The sequence below is a fragment of the Cebus imitator genome, unplaced genomic scaffold (genome assembly GCF_001604975.1).
Source record: "Cebus imitator isolate Cc_AM_T3 unplaced genomic scaffold, Cebus_imitator-1.0 Scaffold152, whole genome shotgun sequence".
NCBI classification, from domain to species: Eukaryota; Metazoa; Chordata; class Mammalia; order Primates; family Cebidae; genus Cebus; species Cebus imitator.
Window position 1 is genome coordinate 1610955 of NW_016107467.1, and position 23388 is coordinate 1634342.

At 41.2% G+C, this 23388-nt stretch overlaps 1 protein-coding gene across 1 annotated transcript in view; it reads left to right on the plus strand.

The window, feature by feature from the left end:
* GXYLT2 (glucoside xylosyltransferase 2) overlaps positions 1-23388 on the plus strand; it is an 86231-nt gene that overhangs the window by 37829 nt on the left and 25014 nt on the right. The gene's annotated exons all lie outside the window — the stretch shown is intronic.

Below are 23388 nucleotides of genomic sequence, written 5' to 3' on the forward strand. Positions count from 1 at the left end.
TTTTCCTTTTTTAAAATCTTGAGGCCAGGCAAGGTGGCTCACACCTGTAATGCCAGTATTTTGGGAGGCCAAGGCAGGCGGATCACTTGAGCGCAGGTGTTTGAGACCACCCTGGGCAACATGGCAAAATCCCATCTCTATAAAAAAATACAAAAATTAGGTGGGGTGCGGTGGCTCATGCCTGTAATCCCAGCATTCTGGGAGGCTGAGGCAATGGATCATCTGAAGTAAAGAATTTGAGACCAGCCTAGCCAACATGGTGAAACCCCATCTGTACTAAAAATACAAAAATTAGCCAGGCATGATTGTGCGTGCCTATAATTCCAGCTACTCAGGAAGCTGAGGCAGGAGAATCGCTTGAACCCAGGATGCGGAGTTTGCAGTGAGCTGAGATCATGCCACTGTACTTCAGCCTGGGCAACAAGAGCAAAACTCCATCTCAAAAAAAAAAAATTTAGCTGGGCATGGTGGCTCATGCCTGTAGTCCCAGCTACTTGAGAGGTTGAGGTGGGGGGATCATCTGAGCCCAAGAAGTTGAGGCTGCAGTGAGCCATGATCGTACCACCACACTCCAGCCTATGTGACAGAGTGAGACCCTGTTTCAAAAAAGTAAATAAATAATTAAAAATTTAAAAACCAAATAATAATAAAATCTTAAATAGAAAAAAGATATATCGAAAGTGAGAATAATATTGCACAGGGATGGCAACTTTGAGTTGTCAATTGCTGCCTTAATTTTTGTGAGGGATTCATGCCTTCAGTAGACATTTGTTGAGTGCCCGTTAGGGTGCTCGGCCCTGGCTCAGCGATGGTGACATGGTAATAAGACAGCCATGGTCCTGTTCCCTTGAAGCTTGAGTCTAGTAGGGCCTTGAGCAAGTAATTAGAAGTATGACCGGTACTGAGAGGAGACAGTCTCATGGATATATATAACATGGGGTTCCACCCTGGTCTGAGAGAGATTATAGAAGGTTCTCTTGAGGCAGGGCAGTGGCATATATTTTCTGTAGAGATGGGGTCTTGCTATATTATATTGCTCAGGCTGATTTTGAATTCCTGCGCTTAAGTGATCCTCTCCCTTTGGTGTCCCAAATTAGTAGGAATACAGGCATGAGCCACCATGTCTGCCCAACAGCGGCATTCATGCAGAGACATAAATAAAGGAGAAGTAAGGGTTACTCGGTGACAAGGTCCTGGGAGGTCATGAGAGAAAAGAGGGTTCCAGGCAGATGGATCAGTAGATACAAAGGCCCTAAGGTGGGAAGGGCCATGTTTAAGAAAGTAAAAGAAGGTCACAGTAACCAAAAAATAAAAAGAGGAGAGTAAAGCAATCAGCATAGATTGGAGCTTATAGAGCAAGCTCTATAAGCCATCTAGAAGTATCTGGCCTTTGTCTTTCTTTTTCTTTTTTTTTTTAAAGAAACAAGGTCACTCTCTGTTGCCCATGCTGGAGTGCAGTGGTGCACTCCCAGTTCGGGACTCAGGTGATCCTCCCACCTGAACCTCACAAGTAGCTGGGACTACAGGTATGAGCCACCATACCTAGCTAATTTTTTTTATTTTTCGTAGAGATGATGTCTTGCTATGTTCCCAGCCTGGTCACATACTCCTGGGCTCAAGCCGGCCTCCCATCTTGACCTCCCACAATGCTGGAATTACAGACGTGAGCCATACCACCCAACCGCGTCTTTTTCTTAAGGGCAGCGGGAAGCCATTGGATGACTTTTTTACATGCAAGTGGCATGTTCTGACTTGTGTTTTAAAGAAGACACTGGTTTATGGCAGCATGGACAAGGTTGGTGAGGCCATTTCACCAACTTGGCTTGGGCTTTGGTGGTTGCCTTAGAGATAGATAATGGACCTGCCTGAGACAGAATTTACCAGCCTTCATGATTGGCTCGTTGTAGGAGTTGAAGGGGGAGTGACATGAAAAGGATTTTACCAGGTTTTTGTTTTTTTTTTACCTGAACAACTGCTAAGGTTGATCCATTTGAAATTGCCAATATTCAACCATTAATGACCTACAAAAAGGTAATTTCTTATAACTCAACCTAAGAAATAAATGGCAGGATCATTTAGGGATGGAAAAGATAAGGAAAAGCAGTTTTGGTAAAGGGGCCAAATGAGTTTAATTTGGGTCAGTTTTTGATTTTGAGGTGCCTGAGGATATTCAAGCAGAAGGAATCTTCACATCTATTGGTCTGGAAACCCTAACTGGGGGAGTAGCATTTCCTACACAGAGACCTGAGAGCAGAAAAAACCCTGGATGAATTGTTGGCAGTGACCAGCTGCCCAAGCTCACTTGCTCATTACATCATCTATTTTTCACATGTCAGAGACCTTTATACCTATGCTGAGATAGGATTAATCACATAAAAACTGGGGTAGGAAAAGACTCCCTCCAATTGACATGAAAATCTCTATGTTGGTGATGTAAAAACTAATTACTATTTGAAGTGAGAGAAAATGTTAGGTTTCTGTTTCTTTCTTGTCTCCATTTTTTGCAAAACATAAGTGTTAGAGGTTATGTTGGGAAATTGTCTTCCCATTCTATCCAAACTATTAGCAACCCAAAAGAACTACATTTGAATTTTTGTTGACCTTGAATTGTGACTTTATTACCATTATTAAGAAAACAAATTCACCACCTAATGGCTTTAATTCTTTCCCAGCTAAGTAAGTGCTTGGTTTCAAATAACAAAGGGGTGCTGGCATTCCTTATCTACTTCTGATAATGGAAACTAGCCCTCTTTAAAAATAATAGAGAGATTGTGGTTAACAGGACATTTGCCTTTTCCCAGTTGTATATCATAGCAGCAGATTATGAACATGGCATTTTTGTGTATCGGTGAGATGTATTGATCTTGAGGGTAATTTGAAATAAAGTCTAGGTCGTGTATTCCTTGGAATTCATCTGTCTGAAACCATATCAGCTGTGCTGCCTCAAAAGCACAGAGGAAATGGAGATCCTAAAGTCCACACATTCTAGCAGGTAGGCAGTTGACTGAGGACCAGGGTCCCACCCATTTTCTGAGAGGCTGTCATCTACCCAAAACTGCAGAAGAGACCCTTTCTCAACTAAGATTTTACTGTCTGAATAATATCAGAGCGTAAGTCTTTGCAACTCAAGCCTATTAGAGTCTTAAGTACAATTAGTTTGATTCAGATCCCACCAATTCTAAATTTATGAACTCCTAGAAATCAGTGGACATGTACTCCTCTACTTCTGTGAATGATGGTCCTATGGAGCGGGACCATTATTAATGCAAACTAAACTGCAGATGGTTTGATTAAGCGTTCTAAAATGCATATATCTTTCAGGTAATTCAGAAGCTGAAGATATTTAAAACAATATGCCAATTACAAATAAATCAAATTTGTTCATTAAAATTGATCCTGGAATACTCTTCTCTTTTTTCTTAGTAAAGGCCAGAAAGCCTTTACATCAGTAAGAGTAATTGAGTTGTATGAATTCACATCACCTTTCCCCCAATTAATTGGAAGTAGTGAGATTTTATAATTGATCTGTACATTTTGCTACACGCTGTGCCTGTTTAATTATGAAGACTTCTCTCCTCCATAACTGTGGTCCTATGGGAATCCTAGAGATACTAAAACATGACAGAGATCACTGGAGTGCAGAACCAGTGGATTGCGGAATCACTGGATTACAGAGGCATTATCAGTAAGTGGTACCCAATATGGTAATTTGACATAGGGTAAGGTTCTATTCATACCTTACCCAGGGAGAAATGTTTTTGTTTTTACCAAGTTTTAATAAGCTCCAAGGTTATAATAATGTCTGATGTCTTTTTTGCTCCAAACATTCACCATAGATATCCATATTTAAGGAAGGAGTTAGAAAGGTTCTCAATCTGTTACCCAGGCTAGAGTGCAGTGGTGCAAACATGGATGACCGCAGCATCGACCTCCCAGGCTCAAGTGATCCTCCCACCTTAGCGTCCTGAGTAGCTGAGATTACAGGTACACCTCACCATGCCCAGCTAATTTTTTAAATTTTTGTAGAGACATGAGTCTCACCATGTTGCCCAGGCTGGTCTTGAACTACGGAGCTCAAGTGATCCTCCTTCCTTGGCCTCCTAAAGTGTTGGGATTACAGGTGTGAGCCACCGCGCCTGGCCAAATTAGTTATAGCTACAGCCAAGCACAGTGGCTCACACCTGTAATCCCAGCATTTTGGGAGGCCAAGGTGGGCAGATCACAAGGTCAGGAGCTTAAGACAAGCCTGGCCAACATGGTGAAACCTCATCTCTACTAAAAATACAAAAATTAGGGCCGGGCGCGGTGGCTCAAGCCTGTAATCCCAGCACTGTGGGAGGCCGAGGCGGGTGGATCACGAGGTCAAGAGATCGAGACCATCCTGGTCAACATGGTGAAACCTCGTCTCTACTAAAAATACAAAACATTAGCTGGGCATGGTGGTGTGTGCCTGTAATCCCAGCGACTCAGGAGGCTGAGGCAGGAGAACTGCCTGAACCCAGGTGGCGGAGGTTGCGGTGAGCCGAGATCGCGGCTCCAGCCTGGGTAACAAGAGCGAAACTCCGTCTCAAAAAAAAAAAAAAAAAAATACAAAAATTAGCCAGGCATGGTGGTGGGTACCTGTAATCCCAGCTACTCGGGAGGCTGACACAGGAGAATTGCTTGAACCCGGGAGGCAAACATTTCCATGAGCCAAGATTGCGCCATTGCACTCCAGCCTAGGCGACAGGCTTCCTCTCAAAAAAGAAAAAAAAAAAAAAAAAAGGACTGGTGGGATTACAGGTGTGAGCCACCGTACCTGGCCAAATTAGTTATAGCTTTAACCTGTAAATGTATTCTGAAAGTTTTCTGACTCCCTGTTTCCAAGAAACTTGTCCCACTCTTTAATATTTCAAACGAGTATCATGCCAAATAAAGACAAATCTTAGATTACCTAGCTTTTAGATATTATATTGAAAACAACAACATATAATCTCTTTTTCACTTATGGCTTGTTAAAGAGGCCTGTAACAGGTCCCAATGTTTTGAAATCTGCATGCTTACCTTCATGAGTTAGCTGTAGCCTAATGGAAGAGGGAGGCTTATCATACTTTTTAGAATTTTTTATAATTAAGGTCAGACCTCTATATTATTATTAAAATTACATCTTAGTATTTGCAATTAACATTGAGATATACTTGGAACAAACCCTTTGGATATTAACAAATATTGACAGACATATAGAAATATATTAAAAATCCTTATTAAGGGGAACATCAATTAGAATCACCATAAATGATGTTTATACATTTCATCAAGCATCAAGAGGCCATAAATTATTTGGATGAGATTAGCTACCAAAATGATTACATAAAATGACCCAAGACACCAATTTTGTTGAATAAGCTTTCCACAGTACTTATCATTTACTCACACATCATTAAAAGTTTGACATTCAGGATATTAGCTACAACTCTTGGTTATGTGTAAGAGAAACTCAGCTCCAACTAGCAAAGAAGGAAATTAATTTATTGGCTTATCCAGCTGCCAAGTCCAGACAGCAGGGCTGATTCTAAGTGCAGCTAGATCCGGAGGCTCACATAATGTCATCAGGACTCTGTGTCTCTCCCTTTCAGTCACTTGCAAGTCTACTCCACAAGCATAACGATTGCTTGAAGCAGCTTGAAATCTAAATTCTAGCAGCTTAGCAACTACAGCAGAAAAAGAGCATGGCAAGGTAGCAACTTCCAAAATGGTGGCATGAGGAGCCCTGTGGAATTGCTCCCCAGTGAAACAAGCATAACTTGTGAAAATTATTATTATTATTATTATTATTTTTTGAGACGGAGTTTCGCTCTTGTTACCCAGGCTGGAGTGCAATGGCGCGATCTCGGCTCACCGCAACCTCCGCCTCCCGGGTTCAGGCAATTCTCCTGCCTCAGCCTCCTGAGTAGCCGGGATTACAGGCACGCGCCACCAAGCCCAGCTAATGTTTTGTATTTTTAGTAGAGACGGGGTTTCACCATGTTGACCAGGATGGTCTCCATCTCTTGACCTCGTGATCCACCCGCCTCGGCCTCCCAAAGTGCTGGGATTACAGGCTTGAGCCACCACACCCTGCCGAAAATTATTTTTAAAATAACTATCTAAATACTTTGGAAATTGTTCTAAGGACCTAGGCAAATGAAATAATGTTTATTCAAGAAAATCTACTACAACTTGGTAATAAGAGTGAGAATCTGTGACATTTGAACCGCAGCCTCCCTCCTTCCCCTTTCCAGTTCAGTGTGATAAAAATTCACCTTCAGGTAGTTCATTGAAGAACACAGGGATTCCCCTCTCTCCAGCTCCCAGTTGAGGAATATGATATCTCCTTGGGAGGTGCAAGCCATCAGCATTTCTCATTGCTACTAGCTAGCTATGTGTTGCAGAGCCTAAATTCCATGCAGGTGTGGCCTAGAGGCCAGGGTGTTGCTTAATTAAGAGGAGGCTTGCAGCTTCATGAGAACAGCAAGCTAAACCATAGGCCAGTTAATTTACAAGGGAGAGCCAGAGGAAAATGAAGGTTAAAAAATGCCCTCTTGATGTTATAGCAGACATCACAGATTGGCCTAAAAAATTCAGATGGGCCTGAATTTAATGGGATCAGACTGCGGGGACAGATTTGTGCTCCACTGAGGAAATAACTTCAAGAAAATCATGAAAAAAAAAAATTTAAATGCTCTATTAGAAAATATTCACTTAATGTAAAATAAAGCAGAAAATAAAGAATAGAGGAACAACAAAGATATGAGACATTTAGGAAACATAAAGTAAAATGGCAGATATAAATTCCACTATGTAAATAATAGCATTGAATGTGAATGGATTCAACAATCAAATAAAAAAAAAAAAAGCAGAGTTGCAGGCCAGGTGTGGTGACTTAACGCCTGTAATCCTAGCATTTTGGGAGGCAGAGGCAGGTGGATCACCTGAGGTCAGTAGTTTGAGACCAGCCTGGCCAACATGGTGAAACCTCATCTCTACTAAAAATGCAAAATTAGCCAGGTGTGGTGGTGCACACCTGTATTTCCAGCTACTCGGGAAGCTGAGGCAGAAGAATCGCTTGAACCCGGGAAGCAGAGATTGCAGTGAGCCGAGATTATGCCATTGCACTCCAGCCTGGACAAAAAGGGTGAAACTCCATCTCAAATTTTAAAAAAAAGGCAAAGTTGCAGTTATAGTTAATAAAGAATACAGTCCAACTGTGTGCTGTCTATAGGAGTTGGCTCATGCCTGTAGTTCTAGCTGAGGTGGGCAGATCACTTGAGCTCAGGCGTTCAAGACCAGCCTAGCCAACATGGTGACACCTGATCTCTCCTAAAAATACAAAAATTAGCTGGGCGGGTGGCATGCACCTATAGTCCCAGCTACTCAAGAGACTGAGGTAGGAGAATTGCCTGAGCCTGGGAGGCGGAGATTGCAGTGAGCCAAGATCACGTCACTGCACTCCAGCCTGGATAACAGGAGTAAAACTCTGTCTCAAATAAAAAAAGAAAAGAAAAAGAAAAGGGGAAAAAAAAAAGCACTATATTTTGCAGTCAGCAGCTACAAGAAAGCTGGAGTGGTTATGCTAATATCAGAAAAAATAGAATCTTATGAGAGCTAAACAGGTATTTTATAATGATAGAAGCATCAATTTATCAAGAAAGTATAAAAATACAAACATATATGCATCTAAGGACAAAGCTACAAAATACATGAAGCAAAAACTGACAGAATTGGAGGGAAAAATAAGCAATTCATCAACAGTAGTAGGAGTTGTAAGTGACCCTGTTTTCTTTTCTTCTTTTCCTTCCTTCCTTCCTTCTTTCCTTCCTTCCTTCCTTCCTTCCTTCCTTCCTTCCTTCCTTCCTTCCCTTTCTCTCTTTCTCTCTTTTTCTTCCTTCCTTCCTTCTCTCTCTTTCTTTCTTTTTCTTTTCTTCTCTTTTATTTCTCACAGGGTTTCATTCTGTCTCCCCGGCTGGAGTACACTGGCATGATCATAGCTCACTGCAGCCTTGACCTCCCAGGCTCAGGTAATCCTCCTATCTCAGCCTCTCAAGTAGCTGGGACGATAGGTGTGCACCAACAAGCCCAGCTAATTTTCATATTTTTTCATAATTTTCATATGAGATGGAGTTTCATCCTGTTGCCTGGGCTGGTCTCAAAGTCCTGGGCTCACGTGATCCACCTACCTCAGCTTCCCAAAGCGCTGAGATTACTGGCATGAGCCACTGCACCCAGCCACCTTACTTTCAATAACAGATTGAACACCTAGGCTGAACGTCAACAAGGAAATAAAAGAACGACACTGTAAACCAACTGATTCAACAGACTTCTTTACAACACTCCACCCAACACTAGTAGAACACACCTTCTTCTGAGTGCGCTTGAAACTTTCTCCAGGATGGACCACAGGTTGTACCATAAAAGAAGCTGTAATAAACTTAAAAGGATTGAAGTTATACAAAGTATGTGACCACAGTGGAATGGAATTAGAAGTCAATAACAGAAAGAAATTTGGGAAGTACACAAAAATGTAGAAATTAAGTAACATTCTCTAAATAGCCAATGGCTTTAAGAAGAAACTACAAGGGACATTACAATGAAAATGAAGATAAAATATGCCAGTATTTATGGGAGACACCTAACACAGGGTTTAGAGGGGAATTTATAAATTTCAACAGCACAAATGAGGAAAGATCTCAAGTCAATAGCCTAACCTTCCACTTTACAGCACCTGAGAAGAACAAACTAAATCCAAGCCAGCAGAAGGATGGAAATAATAAAGGTTCAACTGAAAATTAATGATACAAAGAAGAGAAAAAAGAATAGAGAAGTAACACCAAAACCAAAAATTGGTACTTTGGAAAGATCAACAAAATTGACAAACCTTTAGGTAGACTGAGCTAGAAAACAAGAGAAGACTCAAACTACTAAAATCAGGAAGGGAAGAGGGAACATGACTACCAATATTACCAAATAAAAGGATCATAAAGCAATACTGTGAATAACTGTGTGTCAATACATTAGGTAACTTAGATGAAATTGACAAATTTGAATTCTGTGTATTGTCTTTTAATTTTTTTTTTTTTTTTTGAGACAGAGTTTTCTGAAGTGCAATGCCACGATCTTGGCTCACAGCAACCTCTGCCTTCTGGGTTCAAGCAATTCTCCTGCCTCAACCTTCCTAGTAGCTGGGATTACAGGCACCCACCACCACACCCAGCTAATTTTTTTGTGTATTTTTAGTAGAGATGAGGTTTCACCATGTTGGCCAGGCTGGTCTCGAACTCCTGACCTCAGTTGATCCACCTGCCTCAGCCTCCCAAAGTGCTGGGATTACAGGTGTGAGCCACCGCACCCAGCCCACTTTAATACTGTCATCGGCAACACAAAAGTATTTAATTGTGTTTAATTCAAAGTTACCTATTTCCATTTTTGCTGTGCTTTTGGTGTCATACCTAAGAAACCATTGTCTAATCCAAAGTCATTTGCTCATTTCTGAACCAATCATTATGTCCAGGAAGACAGGATACTCTGATTGGCTTGACTTGAGTCATATTATCTTTCATGGGCAACAGGGGCCAACAGCATCTAAGCCACATGGATTGGGTTTTACCGCAAGAGAGTGGCTCTTGTCAGGAGGTAGAGGAAGATATGAAGGGGAGGGCAAACAATAAACATCTTTTTGACTGAACAATGAATAGTTTAATATTTCTTCTCAGGCCTTCAGAGAGATCCAGTTACTTTGTTAAGGTGAGGAGTATGAGATAATATACGAAGTGTGGCCTTTAGAAAATTTAATGCCGCAGTATTAGGAAGCATTTAATGGAGACTAATTAATTTGCGATGTTAACATATAGAGACAGTATGGTAAGTTGTTAAGAACACAGACTCTAAGCAGCCCAGATATGTTTAAATCTTGTTTCTACCACTTACCACTTTGTAACCAGAAGAAATAATTTCAACTTTCCTTGCCTCTAGTTACTCATCTGTAAAAAGGCAATAATAATATTGCCTAGCTCATAGTGTTGTGAAATTTTAAATTAGTTAATCCATTTAACACCCTTGGAAACAATGCCTGGCGCATAGTGTTAGATGCTGTTTTTATTATTATACCTATTTTTTAGGACTGATATGTGGCATGAAACTACTGGAATAGTTAATTCTCTTTCCAAAAAGGACTGTATCTTAGTTAATAGCAACATCACTCTTTTTTTGGCCCAGTTGGCCAAGCCATAACTAACCAAGAACAATTGTAAAGTATAAACGCGCCCCAGCAGATAGCACTCCCATTATAGCATCAGTCACATTGTTTGGGAATTGTCTTTTTGACTCCAGAATAATCAGCATCGTAGTATTAGATGCTAATAGTTGCAGTAGTTGCTAATAGATGCAGTAGTTCTAGAACTGAAGAGTCATTATATTTTTTATGAAGCCTAGTATAAGAATCATAATAATGTATGTTGATTACTTACTGTAACATAGTTCTTTGGTTGAAAGTGATCATATATAATGTTGGCTGTAGTAAGTACAAATACTGAAAAAAAGAAAAATAAATGAAAGTGATCATAATTGATTCAGGCTGAGTTAATCAGGAGAGCATGTGGTTGAAAGGATGTTGAGCCTGGGCTCAGTGGCTCATCCCTATAATCCCAACACTTTAGAAGGCCAAGATGGGAAGATGACTTGAGCCCAGGAGTTCAAGACCAGCCTGAGCAGCAAAGTGACACCCTGTCTCTGACACCAGGTGTGGTGGCACAGGCCTGTGGTCCCAGCAACTTAGGAGGCTGAACTTGGAGGATCACTTGAGCCCCAGGAGGTCTAGGCTGCAGTTGAGCTGTGATGGCCCCACTGCACTCCAACTTGAGCAACAGAGTGAGACTCTGTGTCAAAAAAAATAATAATAACAATAAAGAAAGGAAAGGATGTTGGGAGCTTTCAGAATGAAAGAGGAGCTTAGTCAGTTGGGCTTGTGCTTGATTAAAGATGGCAAGGAAATTATTTGAATTTGTATTTATTCTTTCCTAAAACTACATAAAAATTGATGACTTTAATTTATTTTTTTGAGACAGGGTCTTGCTCTGTCACCCAGGCTGGGGTGTAGTGGTATGATCATGGCTTAGTGAACCCTCAACCTCCTGGGTTCAAGTGATCCTTCCAGCTCAGCCTCCCAAGCAGCTGGGTGTGTACCACCATACACAGCTAATTTTTGTATTTTTTGTAGAGATGGGGTCTTGCTCTATTGCCCTGGCTGGTCTCAAACTCCTGGACTCAAGCAGTCTGCCTGCCTCAGTCTTCCAAAGTGCTAGGATAATAGGCATGAGCCACTGTGCCTAGCCGATAATTAATTTTTTAAAAGAACATAAATCTATTCCCGGACAAGAATAGTGTTTACCAACCTTAACTTGAGACAGCTAAATCTTTAACCAACAGTGGGAAAAATGCAGAGGTAAATGATATGTATGGCAAAAAAACAACATAAACAAAAAAACCAAAAGCCAATGAATTAGTGGCATCAACTACATCTAGAGATGGCAATGAAGATGAATCTAAAATCAGGAGGTGTAGTTACTTTTCTGATTGAAAAGCAGTGAAGGCTTCAGACTACCTGTTTCATACTGTTTAACTTGGAATTTTATCCTCCCTTGGGCAAAATATTGGAAGTTTAGTTTCTGAAGAAAGTAAAACAGAGGGTCTCTGGACTAGGAGAATCCAGGTACAGTTAAGTATAGCAGGTTGAAAATATGAGATTCAATAAAATACTTAAACATGAATGTTAAGACTCCAGGCCTATTTCTACCATGTAGACCCCAGCACCTTGCAAAGAAAATTATGCCTTCCAGACAGAGATTTGGAAGCATATCTGTGGAGATTTAAGGACATTGACATGAGAGATTTCCCATTAGGGTGGCCCACCAGAGCTTCCTCCAGTGATGCGCATAGCTCACAGGCTTACTCCACCTACATCCAAGCAGCTGGAATATGAATAGAGAGCTAGAGATTGCTAGACCTTTGAGGAAGCCCTCTAATAGGAAAGACAGGGTCCAAAACAAACAAAAAGAACTTATCAACCTAGAGAAAATCATATTTGGAGGATGATAAAACTTCTAAAGAAATTATTATTAGAATCTTAGAGAAATAAAATAAGACATAATATGTATGAAAGAAGCATGAGGGTCTATTTCAAAAATGAAACATTTAGAGGATTTTAAATACCTGTTGTACATTCAAAGTACAGCAGAAAGAAATAGAACTCAATAAAAGAATTGGGGGGGAAAATTGAGGAACTCTTTCTGAAAGTACAGCAAAAAACAAAACTAAATAGAAGGAGAATAGCAATAAAATGATCAGAAGCTGGTCCCACATCTGAACAATACTAGCTCTGGAAAGAAAAATCAGAGAACACACAGGATAGGAAATCAACAGTGAAATTAATTCAAGAAAATTTCCCAGAACAAGCAGACATAAATTCCCAGATTGAGAGAATCCATCAGAAGACATCACATATGATAGAAAAAAACCATACAGCATTAGGCAGATTGACCAAACTGTCAGAACAATAGGTGAAAAAGAAGATAATATTAACTATCAGAAAGGGAAGAAAAAGTCACATTCCCCAAACTAGAAATCAGAAGGACTTCAAACTCTTCAACAGTACTGGACAAAATGCCAAAATATTGGAGCAATACCTTTAAAATTCACAGACAATCAATCTAGAATTCTATACCTAACCAAACTACAAATTAAGTGTCTAGGTAGCAAGACATTTTCAGATGTGCACCGTTTCAAAATACCTCCTGTGAGTCTTCTGTACTTCCTCCTGTGAGTCTAATGTATGGTACTGAAACGGAGTACATTAAGAAAAATGAAGATGTGAGATCCTAGAAGCAGAGAATACCATTCAAAGGGGGCGTGAAAGGAGAATCGGAGGAAGGGAGATGATAGCTGTACAGTATCCTGGTTGGAGAAAATCAGGAAGCCATGGAAGAAGCTTTAATAAACGTATAGAAAACCGGCCAGCGCAGTGGCTCATGCCTGTAATCGCAGCACTTTGGGAGGCTGAGGCAGATTAATCACTTGAGGTCAGGAGTTCAAGGCCAGCCTGGCCAACATGGTGAAACCCTGTCTCTACTAAAAATACAAAAATGCCTATAATCCCAACTACTTGGGAGGCTGAGGCAGGAGAGTCGCCTGAACCCAGGAGGCAGAGGATCTAGTGAGCCAAGATTGTGCTATAGCACTCCAGTCTGGGTGACAGAGTAAGACTCCATCTCAAAAAAAGGAAAAAAAAAAAAGGAAAATGAAACAAATTAACAACAGAAAAAAAGTCATTAATTCCAGGAAAAACACTTGTACAGAGAAGGAAAGTATGGCTGCTCATTTTGTGACTTCACTGGAAATAACGTTTGCATGGCCATCATAATATTGTATATTGATCTAAACTATATTTTGATATAATTGTACTGGGGGATAGGAAGGTATGTGTGGGGTTGGGAATTTGTGTGAAAGAGCTCAAACCTATTGTTCCAGGGTAAGGAGTTAATAGATGATAAGGTATATTTTTTAGAGACATGGAGGTATATACCTACAGAATCAGTTTAAATAATTGGAATTGGTGGTTTGCTCTGGGAGTGAAGAATATGGTGGAGGACATAGAGGAAGAACCATTTTTACTTCTTTGTCCATGTGTCTGCCTATCTATCTGTGTGTATTATTTACTAAGCTTTGGTTAACTATTCAACTATTCTAAGTTTCCCTAATTGTGGGAAGTAACCCATCAGTGACTCACTCTTGAAACTAGTTTAGTGGATTATTGTCAGCTTTAAAAAAAATGAAATGGAATAGAATGGATATGTGTTGCATTTAGTAAAAGCAAGTATTCTTTTTGACATTTCCATCTTATGTATTTATGTATGTATAAATTAGAATTGTGATGAAAATGCATTTTTTACTACAAGATACAGCTGAAAATAGTTTAAGAGATGCTGTTTTAAAATATGTCTTCAGGGCATAGCACTGAAAAAAGAGGAATGTATGGTAGGTGGCCAAAGACCACCCAGTGCTGCACTTAACACAGGCTGCGATCTTTAGGTTTATGATTTCATTAACTCTTCACAACTCTTTGAGGAATATGCTCATTTGCATCTTCTTTACAAATGAGGAAACTGAAACTGAGGGAAATTTAAATCCTTTTCCTGGGGTAAATCTTGGAGTCTGGATTGGAGCCCAAGATTCTCCTATAGTGTAGTCATTCTGCCCTACTTCTTAGAATGTATTAGTGCCAGCATTTTCTCCTGTACTTGTAGAAGACATTCCTAAAGTGTTCCCAAAATACCTCCTTAGGAAAATTCTCCTGAACGTTCCATTCTTTAACTGTTAAATGAGTAAAGAAAAAAAAAAAAATAGAACCTATGTCTTTGCTCAGACTCGCCAGTTTAGTAAGGTGTTTGTATTTATAATTGCTCCCCATCCCTGCTTTAGTTTTCTATATCCTATCATCTTCAAAGTTAGAATACTACACACTTATTTGTTTTATTTTTTGGCTTTTCTCAGGAGCATGTAAGCCCCCTCAGGACAAAGATTTTTAATCTTGTCCAGACATGGTGGCTCATGCCTATAATCCCAGCACTTTGGGAGGCAGAAGTGGGAAAATTGCTTGAGGCCAGAAGTTTGAGACTGACCTGGACAACATAGCGAGATCCTTTCTCTACAAAAAATAATAATTAAAAAAAAGAAAAAGGTCTTCGATCTCCTGCACCTACAGTAATATCTGGTACATATTAACAGAAGGCCCTCTGTAAAGCTGTTTGGATGGATGAATGGGTGGAAGGAAAGATGGATGTATATAGATGGATGGGGGAGGGACAGTGGATGGAAAGACGGACAAATGGATGGATGGTCTTACAAAAACGGGCTTTAACCACTGCTTCAAAAAGTGGCAGAGATGATTTAAAGACAGAACACTTATAAAAGTGCCGAGCCCTGAACCTAATGTCTACTCAGTAAATGTTAGCTGTATTAGAGTCTCAAATGTAAGAAAAGGGAAAAGCTTCTCTGAAAATCAGTCTAATTTGAGTGAAGAGCTACAGTTCTTGTGATCCAATGATCCTGTTTTCAGCAACTCCTAGCAGAGAACTCATTCTCTGGGGAGGCACCATCTGACTAAGAAACTAGACCCTGCTTTAAATGACAGTTGCCATGGCTAACGGAATGTCTACAACCAACAAGGAAAGATACTGTGTGCTTGCTGGCTGGAATTGCAACACCTGATAAGAGGAGGAAGCAAGCCAAAAGCAAGCATGGAAGCAGATGGAAGATCTGACAGAGCCATTATCTCAGAACTTGCTGGAGAAACCAGATACGTTACGCAAGGCCTGTGGAAAACGTCCTGCATGCAGTTCTAACAGTTGGCCGCACAGCTGAAATGATGAAATCAAAGAACAAACACACATTTAATGAACCAGAATTTTAGAAGAACCATCTTGAACAAAGCCATCACTGATTTGCTCAACTCAGAGGCAATCAGAATCCTGTTTGCAAGGCTAAACTGATCAGAAGAGTCTACTTCATTGATTGGCACATGCCTGAAAGCAGCGTGACATTGGTACACCCTGCTCTTTGTTAGAACGTCACAAAAATGAATATGTAAGTTATATGTAATTCCACAAGGGGGCACAATAGATACAAAAATAAAAATTGATAAGACTAATTTTCTCCTGTGCCACCCCATTTTAAGGTAATAATTTAACAAAATGAACTGTCTTAAAATCTCAGATAAAAACAGTGTGGAAGACTACTGAAGAATGCATATTTATTTTTCTGCAAACTCCCAAATATATATATGTATGTGTGTGTATACATATATATATATATATATATATATATATATATATATATATATATACAGAAAAGATTGTGACCAGCCTGGCCAACGTGGTGAAACCCTGTCTACTAAAAATACAAAAATTAACCAGGCATGGTGGCACCCAGATACCCAGGAGGCTGAGGCAGGAGAATTGCTTGAACCCGGGAGGCAGAGGTTGCAGTGAGCCGAGATCATACCACTACACCCAAACAGAATGTTGTTTGTTGTCTGCGCACATAAAATTACAGGGAAGTATCCCAAAGTAGACAGCTAGAAAGTTAGCGTGTATAATATGAGTCCACTGGTAGTCTTTTCTTTTTTCTTTTTTTGTCATGGGTCTTCGTCTGTCAGCCAGGCTGGAGTACAGGGTGCTGTCACAGCTCACTGCAGCCTCAACCTCCCCAGGCTCAGGTGATTCTCTCACCACAGCTTCCGGAGTAGCTGAGACTACAGGCATGCACCACCACACCCAGCTAATTTTTATATTTTTTGTTGAGATGTTTCACTGTGTTGCCCAGGCTGGTCTTAAACTCCTGGACTCAAGCAATCCACTCTACTTGCCTTGGCCTCCCAGAGTGCTAGGATTACAGACTTGAGCCATAGCACCCAGCCAGTATTTTTTAAATGCAAAGAAATGGCCAGGTGTAGTGGCTCACACCTTTAATCCCAGCTACTTAAGAGGCTGAGGCAGGAGGATTGCCTAAGCCCAGGAGGTGGAGGTTGCAATGAGCCATGATTGTGTCGTTGTACTCCAGCCTGGGTGACACAGCAAGACCTTACCTCAGAAAAATAAGTAAATGACGTGAAAGTGCAAAAATATATGTGTTCATTTGTGTGTTTATAAACATTTACTTACAAACTATTCAGTAATATTTATTGAGCCTCAATTGTGTGACTGGCCCTAGAAATATGACTGTGACTTCTAATCTCATGGAGCTTACATCTAAGTTAGAAAAGAATGATAAAAAATAAGTAAATTCATTAATTTCAGGCAGTAATAAGAATTACAGAAAAAAACAAAAGAGATTAAAGAGTGATGGAGTGATTGAGTCGAGTTCTGACTTCCTGGCCATACAAAGACCCCATGTACAATCATAGGAACAGACTGCAATGATGTTTTCACTATTAATGCTGGGTGATTCTGAAGAGAGAAGGGCTTGTTGTGGGGGGTTGGTGTGGTGCTGTGTGTTGGTTGATTCTGAAGGGAGAAGCGGTTGTGAGCATAGGGACAGGTAAAGAGCAACTTGAACTTTGTTGACTATCGAATTGTTTGTATGTTTTTACAACACACAAGCATGAATTTGTGTATTGTGGAATTCAGACAGCTTGTTTTTTTCCTGAGATAGGGTCTCACTCTGTCACGCAGGCTAGAGTGCAGTGGTGCAATCATGGCTCATTGCAGCCTCCACCCCCTAGGCTCAAGCAACCCTCCTGTCTCAGCCTTCCAAGTAGCTGGAATTACTGACACAAACTACCACGCCTGGCTGATTTTTTAATTTTTTGTAGAGATGGGATCTCTATATTGCCCAGGCTGGTCTTGAACTCCTGGCCTGAAGCAATCCTCTTACCTTGGTCTCCCAAAGTGCTGGGATTACAGGCATAAGCCACCACACTGGCCCAATTTTTGGAAATAGCAAGCCAATAAGAAAGAGAAAAAAGACAAAGAGTAGCAGAGCTTTACATAATATATGCAAGCTATCTGTTCACATTTGGGAAGATGTCACATGCACCAGAATTACAGAGCCATGAAGGTATAGAACTTTTTCTGACCATGTGTTCTGGGTCTGGATGTATTTTCATTGAGACAAAAAATAAAGGTGGCAATGATAATAGAGAAAAGGGTTATTGTATTGTCCTGTTTATTCATCTCCCTGCTCCCCGTATCTCTTTTCTCCTGTGTACCACTCCTGCATTTTGGTTTTTGAATGCTATTCTCATCAGATGGATTCTGGCCCAGAATCTTCCTAGAGTCCCTGTTGCAAGGTCAAGACCAGACCTCTGAGCCTGGTGTTCAGGGCCCTTTGCATTCTGAATTTACCTATTAACTTTCAGCATTATTTGAAATCATGAATTTCCTATTCCAGCCACGCTGGTGTGTCACACTCTTTCCCAGATGCTGTGCACAAGACCCTCTGCCCTACTGTTGCCTGGAGACAATACCCTGGCCATTCCACTCCCCACCTTCAGCCCCACTTAATAAAATCACACCTAGTTCTTCAGAACTTAGCCCAACACCTTAATAGTCTAAGCTCAGAATTCTCTTTGCCTTTAACAAATTATTTCTCACAGACAGGCTCACACACACGCACACACAGTCCTAAGCTCAGTGTCAATGTGGATTCATTTTTTAAAAATAAATAGATGCAGATAAACAGAGAAGTAATTATGGATACTCACTCAATACCTGTGGAAAAAGGAAAAGATAAAAATAATAAAAAGAAGTAATGGCTGGGCATGGTGGCTCATGCCTATAATCCCTTCACTTTGGGAGGCAGAGGCGAGTGGATTACCTGAGGTCGCGAGTTCAAGAGCAGCCTAACTGGAGAAACCCCATCTCCACTAAAAATACAAAATTAGCTGGGTGTGGTGGCACATTTCTATAATCCCCAGCTACTTGGGAGGCTGAGGCAGGATAATCACTTGAACCCGGGAGGCAGAAGTTGCAGTGAGCCGAGATTGCGCCATTGCACTCCAGCCTGAGCAACAAGAGTAAAACTCAGTCTCAAAAAAAAAAGAAGTAATTATGGATATGTATGTATACGTGGGTTTGTATACATACATGTATGTCCTAGCTCTATCCAAAGCAGCAACACCCGAGTAGCAATGAATACCCTAGCACCTGGATATTGGTTTCTGAATTTCATCCTCCAGTAAAAGGAACCAGAGCTCCTGGGAGAACTGTTCGTTCCTGGCTGAAGGTAGGGAAACTGCAAGATGCCCCCGGAGTTAACCTTATGGTGCCAGAAAGTAAGGATGTGCTAAAAAAAAAAATTTTAATAATAAAAATAATTTTTAAGAGGAGGGAGTTCATATTGGAAGGGGACAGGAGCCAATCTGAAAGAGTTCCAAATGACTGGAGTTGGAACAACTTGAGCAACAAAATAAATAATGATTGTATTTAATTATAACGCTCAAATAAAATAATTTTTCATAAATAACTGACTTTAAAAAATAAACACATAACTGAATAAATAAATGGAGAAAAATCACACCTCTTTCTTATAGCTAACTCCAATTTATACATGTAGAACGAATGAGAGAAATAGAAAATCATTGTTAGAGCACCATAGTAATAATTACTGCAGGTAAGATCTACCTGTGAATGCTAAAATTAAGGAGTGAAAGTTCAACCAGAAACAGGATATTTGTATGATTTTAAAGTATCACCTCCAAAATATTTAGTAATGAAAAAGGGGAAATCCTTAGTTTACTTTGAAGAATATTGGCAGACTCCACCTTTGCCAAGCAATCAAGGCTAACATCACTTGGCCCGGTCAACATCGTGTATGCCCAGGTGTGTTTCACCTCTGTGCTGTTCTTCCCCGTTAAGCATAACCTCAATCTAAACATGAGAAAACATCAGACACCCAAACTGAGGGGCTTTGTTCTAAATAACCAGTCAGTGCTCTTCAAAGCTGTCAAGGTTATGAAAACAAAACAAGGAAAGGCTGAGAAATTGTTACAGATTGCAGGAGACGAAGGAGATGTGACAAATTCAATGTTTGGATCTTGGAAGTGAAAGAGAAGATTTGTGGAAAAATTGGTGACATCTGAGTAAGTTCTTTAGTTTAGTTAATAGTATTTCTACCAGGGTTAATTTCTTAGATTTGATTAATGTTCTGTTGTTATGTAAGATGTTAGTACAGGAGAAAGCTGGGTAAAGAATACATGGGAACTCTCTGAACTTTTTATACCTCTTCTGTAAATTTAAAATGATCTCGCAAAAAGAAATTTTAAAACATAGCCGGGCACGGTGGCTCATGCCTGTAATTCCAGTACTTTGGGAGGCCAAGGCGGGCGGATCACCTGAGGTCAGAAGTTCAAGACAATCCTGGCCAACATGGTGAAACCTCACCTCTTCAAAAACACAAAAATTAGCCAGGCATGCTGGCAAGTGCCTGTAACTCCAGATACTGAGGAGACCCAGGTGGGAGAATCACTTGAACCCACAAGGTGGAGGTTGCAGTGAGCCAAGATCGCGTCATTGCACTCTAGCCTGGGCAACAGAGCGAGACTGTCTCAAAAAATAAAAAAACACATAAAAGGTTGAGGTGGGAAGATCCCTTGAGCTCAGGAGTTTGAGGCCGCAGTGAGCTATGACTGCACCACTGCAGTCCAGCCTGGGTAACAGAGTCAGGCCCTGTCTCAAAAAAAAAATTATTTTTTAAGTACATGCAGGTTCCTGTGGCCCATGCCAGACCTCGTAATTTAGAATCTGCAGCTAGGGCCTGGTAATCTGCATTTTAAGCAAATGTCTTCAGTGAGTCCCCTGCCACTGATGTTTAAAAACAACTGTTCTGGGCTGGGCATGGTGGCTCACACCTATAATCTCAGCACTTTGGGTGGCCGAGGCAGGTGGATCACCTGTGCAGGAGTTCAAGACCAGCCTGGCCAACATGGTGAAGCCCTGTCTTGGGGAAAAAAAAAAAACAAAACTGTTCTGGCAGGGCATGGTGGCTCACACTTGTAATCCCAGCACTTTGGGAGGCTGAGGCGGGTGGATCACTGGAGGTCAGGAGTTCAAGACCAGCCTGGCCAACATGGTGAAACCCCATCCTCTAGACTTGTGATTCCTTACTGCCTAAACTACATTCATGATAAGTCCATGATAAGATGATTCCTCCGTTAAATTAGAAATTTATAGCTTTAATTTTTTGTTTGTTTGAGAGACAGGTCTCCATCTCTTACCTAGGCCTCTGTGCAGTGGTGTGATCATACTCATGGAAGCCTCAAACTCGGGGGCTCAACCGATCCTCCCACTTCAGCCTCAGAAGTAGTTAGGACTACAGGTGCACACTACCACATCCAGCTACTTTATTATTAGTTATTTTAATGCAGAGATGACGGCTTGCTACATTGCTTAGGCTGTTTTCAAACTCCTGGCCTCAAGCTATCCTTCTGCCTCTAGCTCCCAAAGTGCCCGATGAGCCACCACACCTGGCCTGTAGTTTCAATTTTGTGTTTTCTTTCTGACAGAGGGGACTTAAATATTTGTTTTTATCTAGCAAAGACTTACGAGCATCTCAGATAGAGGAGACCCTGGCTGTAGACAGGGAGAGAATTAGGAGCTCATTGGCTTCCTATTAGGTTTATTTAGCTCCCTATCGTCTGCTGACTTTGACAGTAATAGAACAATAATGAAAGGTGTAAGGCCCTGGAGCCAAAAAAATAAAAGAAAAAACTGGATTGTGCTACGCGATAGAGGAACACCAGTGACAGCAGACTAAGTTGGAGAGATAGACTGAGCGTGTGTATCCTGTGGAGCCCTTCATAGACTATGGTACAGGTGTGACTATTTGAAATGCAGTGAAGGCCAGGCCTAGTGGCTCACTCCTATAATCCCAGCACTTTGGGAGGTCGAGGTGGGTGTATCACCTGAGGTCAGGAGTTCTAGACCAGCCTGGCCAACATGGTGAAACCCTGTCTCTGTTAAAAATACAAAAAATTAGCCAAGTGTGATGGTGGGTGCCTGTGGTCCCAGCTACTCAGGAGGCTGAGGCAGGAGAATCACTTGAACCCAGGAGGCAGAGGTCACAGTGAGCCAAGGTCACACCATTGCACTCCAGCCTGGGCAACAGGAGTGAAAGTCCATTTCCAAAAAACAGAAAGAAATGCAGTGAAAGGCCTTGCAGGGGTTTAAGGATGAAAATAGGGTGACCTATTGTAGGTTTTGGTTTTGTTTCAAAGCCCTCTGGACATTTTGTAGTGATATAAGGATCAACCCATCAGGAAGGTGTAACCATCTCAAATGAGTGGACACCTAATAACAAAGCTTCCAGTTCCACGAAGCAAAAACATTCCTAGGCAAATAGAGAAAAAGATAAATCCATAGAGTTCTAGACTCCAGCATTTCTCTTTTAATAATTAACTATCGTTTGTATGAAAATGAATAATGATTCCCAAATCATCTCTGCTGATATAAATGAATTTGCAGTAACTCTGCATTTCTCCATCCCTTTTTCTTTGTGTCTGGACGTAAAGCTCCGTGGAGCTCCTGAAAACCGGTGAGGATATAGAAGACCTTGACAACACTATCAACCAAGTGACCTAATCAACAGCTATAGAATTTATAGACTACTCCACCCCGCAACTGCAGCATAAACATTTTTTATCAAATGTACAGGGAACATTCACCAAGGTAGGACATATCCTGGGCCATAAAACAAGTCTCAGTCAATTCGAAAAGACAGCAATCCTGCCGTGTGCTCCCTGACTACAAGGGAGCTAACTTAGAAGAGGATAACAAAAAGATACCTGGAAAATCCCAGATATTTGGAAATTAAAGAAGACGCTTGTACGGAACTGATAGATTGAAGAACAAGTCACAATGGACATTAAAAATCCCTTTGACTGCTCTGTGAGAATGGATTGGAGGGGGACAAGTGCAGACACAGGGAGACCAGGGGATAGAACTTTGCAGAATTCTAGGAGAATGGCCATGGTGCCTTGGACTTCGGGTGAGGAACCAGAGAAGGACAGAAACAGACAGACGTTTTGGAGGTAGAACCTATGGGACTTGCTGAGGATTGGATGCAGGCAGTATGGGTAGATGAGGAGGCAAGGATGTCCTTGAGGTGTCTGGGTCAAGTCATTGAACATCTCCCTGTTGCTCTCAGGATTAAGTCCAAATTTGTCAACATAGTTCCTGATCAGGCTCCTGCCCACTTGGACAGCCTGCTCTCTCACTCTTCCTCTCACTGTAAACTCCAGCCCCGGTGAGCAACTGGCAGTCCTGCCTTTGCCATGCTCCCTCTTTTCACATGGTCTTCCATGTTTGCCCTGCTCTCCACTTATTTATCTCTTAGCTTAAATGTCACTTCGGCTAGGAAGCGTTCCTCGCTTTTCCTCCAGCCTGGCTTAGCGGCTCTGGTCTGTGCTTCTGTGCTACCCTCGTCATCATCAGCACCTCACTTTGCTTTGCCGCTTTTCCATCTCCCCCTTTAAAGCTCCTGTGAACAGGGAACATGTCTCGTTCTTTCATTACTGGCTACTACCATAGCTAGTTACTGGTTACCTTGCCTGCCAGTCAAGAAACCTTGCCCTCGTGAGAGTGGGATGAGAATATGATCCTATTGCATTTATTGAGTCCTTGCTGTGTATGTGCCAGGGGCTTCACACACATGATCTCATTTAATCATCCTGGCAGCATTGTGAAATGCGTTTTCAATCCCATTTACGAGAGGAAACTGAGGCTTAGAAGGCTTAAGCAGGCCAGACATGGTGGCTTATGCCTGTAATCCCAGCACTTTGGGATACCAAGGCAGGAGGATAGCTTGAGCCCAGGAGCTCAAGACCAA